The following is a 6,409-nucleotide window of genomic DNA, read 5'->3' as shown; positions in this document are numbered from 1 at the left end:
TTTAAGTAACAAACTCATTGTATTTTGGTACCCAAATCTGTAGGATTAGAATACGCTATTCTAGCTTTATGGTACTTTTGCTCCCCCAAATAATATTTTTATAACCTGCCTCTTTATCTGAGAAGTAAGATTAACACTAACAATATTCTTCTGAAAATTAAGGTAGTGCATTTGAGAGATGCTAAAACGGTGCTTGACATACAATAAATACCAAAATAATTCTTGTCAGGTTTGATCTGATGCAATAATCTCTTCATTTCTGGAATCTAAATTCATCTTCCAATTTTTGTTGTCACCAAACACAGGTATTTCTTAAAATGTGAAAGTTGGTAAGAAGGTTGTTTATTACCACCTTTCTCAGTGACAAGGTACTTCTCAACTTCTCTTTAAGGAGGAATTTTGAGCCGTTAAAATTATGTGAATGGATTGCTTTATTTACTTTTTGCTAGAGGTCTAATGTTAGGGACACCAACTAAGCCAAAAAATTGAAGATAAATAAGAATTTTCAAAGAAATTATAACAACATGGCCTAAATCTGTGCAATTACAGACCCCTCTGCCCTAAATAGAGTATTTGAAAAACTGTGAAAGTTGTTTTGACATCCCGCTTAAATTCAACCATTAATAAGTTGGAGAGCTTAAAGCAAAATCAGTTTACCAAACACTCAGAAGAATAATTGTTATCCTGGGTACTGGGCAGTGTACTAAGTTTAATGGAGCCCTACAAAGAATGTACTACCTGTGTTTCTGTTCGCTTGACTATGTCCCCTGGGACCTCCCCATCCTGCCAAAATGTTTATCAACATAGTTTTTAAAGAATACATTCAGTATTTTCTTAAAAGAATTTCCAGAACTAATTGCCAAGAAAAGAAATCTGTTTCCATTTCTTACACATGTTTCTGGCTTTGGAATAAATGCTATCTATTTCTGTGGTTCCTTTTGATTCTGCTGCTGCTGCTAAGTCACTTTAGTCATGTCCAACTCTGTGCAACCCCATAGACGGCAGCTCACCAGGCTCCCCTGTCCCTGGGATTCTCCAGGCAAGAACACTGGAGTGGGTTGCCATTTCCTTCTCCAGTGCATCAAAGTGAAAAATGAAAGTGAAGTCACTCAGCCGTGTCCGACTCTTAGCGACCCCATGGACCGCAGCCCACCAGCCCCCCCCCTCACCCCATCCCTGGGATTTTCCAGGCAAGATTCTAGTTTGTGCCAAATGATTTTTGGTGTCTATTGCCTTTTCAGCCCATTGATTAAGGAAATACAAGCAGAATCAGCACTGACTCTAAGCTTAACCTTATCTCATTAATGATATATTTTATGCCTTATTTTTTTGTCTCAGAGTCTAGATAAAATTATGTCTGGTAGAGGGGAGGCACTTAATAAGTATTTGTTAAATGAGTCAATAAAGGGCCATTTGTCAGTTGGAGATGTCATTCTCCCACCACCTCCTTTCTCATACCCATTCAGATTCCTGACATTTGGTCTATTGTTCTGTCCCGCTCTTGACCTCAACTCACACATCCCTCTCTTTTCATCAAGAGGTGATAAAATTCCCCTCTCTTGCTTCTCATCATGGACTGTACTAAAAATTCCACGTCCTGTATGATGTAACTACAGGACCTATAATATCAATTAATTAATCAAATCCATTCTCCTTTATGATCTGCTATTGATTTTTTAGCTATTCGATCACTCCAAATGCACCTTTTCTGTTTAGCCCATTGATAATAACTCTCTAAAACCACAGCAAGCTGGCGGTGGGGGGTAGGGGGTGATGTTGTTGGTATATGGATGTTTTTATATATGTTTTTATACTTCCTCTTAAATCTCACCTATTTCACTTTCAGCTAAGACCACCTACCTCACTAGTTTTTTATCATGATGCTAGAGGTCTGGTACTAATATTAAGACTGTTTTGCTTCTTCAAACATGTATGAGTAATGAAATAGTTTATCACATGAAAGTCTCCTCTGAAGCCCTTTTCTAGCACCTGGAGGAGAGAGTCAATATGCTAACTATGATTGACTGTTTTTGACCCTGAATACAGCTCAAAATTGTGAATGGTGATTGGGTTTTTGCTGCTGTTGTTGTTTTTTAGACATGTATATAGTGCTTTTTATATACCAGTGAAAATTAAAGTGTAGGTGTTAGTCACTCAGTCGTGTTTGACTATTTGCATCCCCATGGACTGTAGCCCACCAGGCTGCTCTGTCTATGAGATTTCCCAGGCAAGAATACTGGAATGGGTTGCTATTTTCTTCTCCAGGGGATCTTCTCAATCCAGGAACTGAATCAGGATCTCCTGCATTGCAGGCAACTCTTTACTATTTGAGTCATCAGGGAAGCCCCATTATATACAAGTACCTGTTCTAAATATTAACCATTTGAAATTTAAGACAATTCTATAAGATAGAAACCATTCCTGTGCTCATTTTACAGGTGTGGAAACAAACTTTTCTGAACCACAGAAAAAATAAGCAACGTGCTCAATGTTCCTTAGGTAGTAAGTGGCAGAGTTGGGCTGTGGACCCAGGGGCCATTGCTCCAGCACCTACGTTCTCACACTGCTCTGTTGTTCTTGGGAGTGAAGATTTTACTGTCTTCAAGAGAATGACTGGAAATGTATTGTGTTTGAAGGCTTACATTCTTTTTTCTTCTCCCTCCACAAATCACTCTCTTATGCTTCCCTGATGGCTCAGCTGGTAAAGAATCCACCTGCAATGCAGGTTTGATCCCTAGGTTGGGAAGATCCCCTGGAGAAGGGAAAGGCTACCCACTCCAGTATTCTGGCCTGGAGAATTCCATGGGGACTATACAGTCCATGGGGTCATAAATAGTCAGCCATGACTGAATGAATGACTTTCACTTTTTATATAAGAACAAAAGTGATTCTGGACTATTTCAACAGAAAAGGAATTTGTTGAAAGGATGTTCAGTTCGGTTCAGTTCAGTTGCTCAGTCATGTCCGACTCTTTGCGACCCCATGGACTGTAGCACACCAGGCCTCCCTGTCCATCACCAACTCCTGGAGCTTGCTCAAACTCATGTCCAAGTCCATGATGCCATCCAACCATCTCATCCACTGTTGTCCCCTTCTTCTCCTGCTTTCAATCTTTCCCAGCATCAGGGTCTTTTCCAACAAGTCAGTTCTCTGCATCAGGTGGCCAAAGTATTGAAGCTTCAGCTTCAGCATCAGCATAAGTCCTTCCAATGAACACCCAGGACTGATTTCCTTTAGGATTGACTGGTTGGATCTCTTTTCAGCTCAAAGGACACTCAAGAGTCTTCTCCAACACCACAGTTCAAAAGCATCAATTCTTCAGCACTCAGCTTTCTTTATAGTCCAACTCTCACATCCATACATGACTACTGGAAAAACCATAGCTTTGACCAGACAGACCTTTGTTGGCAAAGCAATGTCTCTGCTTTCCAATATGCTATCTAGGTTTGAAAGGATGTTGGATAGATCAAATAATCATCAAGAATTCCAAAGAATTGAACTTGGTAATGTTTTGGAAGAAGAGACGCTAAGGAGCCAAACCACGCCCTTGAATCAGACCAGTGGAGATACTGTTGTTTCTGCCGCTGCTACTGGACACAGTATGCCAAAGACTTCATTGCTGGGCACCACTGCATCACAAGTGTCCTTGTTACCATGGAAACTTGACACTGCTGCTGTGGCTTCCGCCAGGCCAGTGACTAAATGGAGTCCCCACTGTGCCTGCTTCTTCTGATTCAAGATCTGGTCGATCTAGTGCATCTAATTGATTAATCTTAGGTCACAGGACCATTCTGTGTCACATCCTGACTCCATAGGAGACTGGGAAAGCAAGATCTTGTCTTCTAGGGTAGCAAATTTGGAGGCTTATCCTTATTGAGCATACTTTTACTGAAAATTTATTTTCTGTATATGTGAAATTTAAATTTAGCTGGGCATCTTGTGTTAAATCTGACAACCTTATTGCCTTCTTAATTTCTATATTCAAGAGAAAACAAAGATTCAAAAGTGGACAATTTTCAAAACATAGAGTAAGTTCTCTATTGAGAAGAAACAAAAAGACTAATATTTATGATACTCCTTTCTAATATTTTTCCTTATAGTCACAGTACAATAATGTTGCAATAGAGGAAAAAAATACTCTCTGGCATCAAAACAACACTCAAACTATAATCAGATTTTTTTTTACCAGTTTTTTCCCCAATGTTGTATCACAACCAATTTAGTTCTCTATAATTTGAGGTGATTATTTGGACAGCATGCTTTTATTACTAACATAAGCTTCCTTTTTTGACAATAAATGGAACCCTCATTCTCAATCCCAAGGAAGTTTCATTATTGCAACTTGGTCAAGCTGTATAAATATACAAACACATTATATTGCAAAATGCATTAGTCAAAAAATCTATGTCATAAAATTTCACTATATATCATTTACTGCTCTGTACTTTAGTGTCTCATCTTCATTTTCTGAAGGAAATATCTATATTTATGAAGATAATATTCACTAAAAATATTTTGGAAGCTCTTCTATAGATAAAAATGATTTTGAATGTAAAAAATATTAACAGCTTAGAACAAAATAATTTACCCCATAATTCTTTTTAAATAAAACTTTCTGACAAGTTCACCCCAGAGTCAAAAAGAATAAAGTAACTGACAAAATATTTTATTTTGTTTGTAATTCTTTATGAATTTTCACTTTATATGTCACATCTGTTGAATTTTAAGCCCTTCGGAAGGAGAGTCGGAAGTAAGGAAATAGTCTAATAATTAAACAGAACTCCGACTAAAGCTATACTCATAAAGAGAAAATTTTTATTATAATACTACCATAATTATTTAGACTTCCTGTATTGATTTGCTATGAAAATACAGACTTTTACTAATATCAATTCCATAAACATTGCTGGAAGAATTACCAATTTGATAAGTAATGAAAAGGCAACTCATTTGGACTTCAGCAGGAGAAAACAGTCTCTTTAAAAATTTATTTAAAAATAAATAATAAATACCATATTAAAGAATTCATGTATGCAATTATCTGCTTACAGACACTATTTAAATTTTTGTCTTTATCTATTCTCCAGAGCAAAACAGTAGATTAGATTTTGCAAACAGTGGTTGCATAACAGGAGGAAATGATAGATGGCTAAGTAGTGGAGGAGTGTCACCTAGAGCCAGACATCCTGGAATGTGAAGTCAAGTGGGCCTTAGGAAGCATCACTATGAACAAAGCTAGTGGAGGTGATGGAATTCCAGTTGAGCTATTTCAAATCCTAAAAGATGACACTGTGAAAGTGCTGCACTCAATATGCCAGCAAATTTGGAAAACTCAGCAGTGGTCACGGGACTGGAAAAAGTCAGTTTTCATTCCAATCCCAAAGAAAGGCAATGCCAAAGGATGCTCAAACTACTGCACAATTGCACTCATCTCACATGCTAGCAAAGTAATGTTCAAAATTCTCCAAGCCAGGCTTCAACTGTATGTGAATCATGAACTTCCAGATGTTCAAGCTGAATTTAGAAAAGGCAAAGGAACCAGAGATCAAATTACCAATTTCCACTGGACCATCAAAAAAGCAAGAGAATACCAGAAAAACGCCTACTTCTGCTTTATTGATTACACCAAAGCCTTTGTGTAAATCACAACAAATGGTGGAAGATTCTTCAAGAGATGGGAATATCAGACCGCTCTACCTGTCTCCTGAAAAATCTGTATGCAGATCAAGAAGCAACTGAACTTGAGATGGAACAATAGACTGGTTCCAAACTGGGAAAGGAGTATATCAGGCTGTATACTGTCACCTTGCTTATTTTACTTCTATGCAGAGTACATCATGCAAAATGCCAGGCTGGATGAAGCACAAGTTGGAATCAAGATTTCCAGAAGAAATATCAATAACCTCAGATATGCAGATGACACCACCCTTGTGGCAGAAAGCGAAGAAGAACTAAACGGCCTCTTGATGAACATGAAAAAGGAGAGTGAAAGAGTTGGCTTAAAACTCAACATTCAGAAAACAAAGATAATGGCATCTGGTCCCATAACTTCATGGCAAATATATGGGGAAACAGCGGAAACCATGAGAGACTTTACTTTTTTGTGCTCCAAAATCACTGCAGATGGTGACTGCAGCTGTGAAATTAAATGATGTTTGCTCCTTGGAAGAAAAGCTATGACAAACCTAGACAGCATATTAAAAAGCAGAGACATTACTTTACCAACAAAGGTCCATCTAGTCAAAGCTATGGTTTTTCCAGTAGTCATGTATGGATGTGAGAGTTGGACTATAAAGAAAGCTGAGCACCAAAGAACTGATGCTTTTGAAATATGATGTTGGAGAAGACTCTAGAGAGTTGCTTGGACTGCAAGAAGATTAAACCAGTCAATCCTAAAGGAAATCAGTCC

This window comes from Bos grunniens, chromosome 16 (genome assembly GCF_055505025.1).
Source record: "Bos grunniens cultivar Pamir isolate PY7600 chromosome 16, Bosgru_T2T1.0, whole genome shotgun sequence".
Classification (NCBI taxonomy): domain Eukaryota; kingdom Metazoa; phylum Chordata; class Mammalia; order Artiodactyla; family Bovidae; genus Bos; species Bos grunniens.
This window is presented reverse-complemented; position numbering follows the sequence as displayed.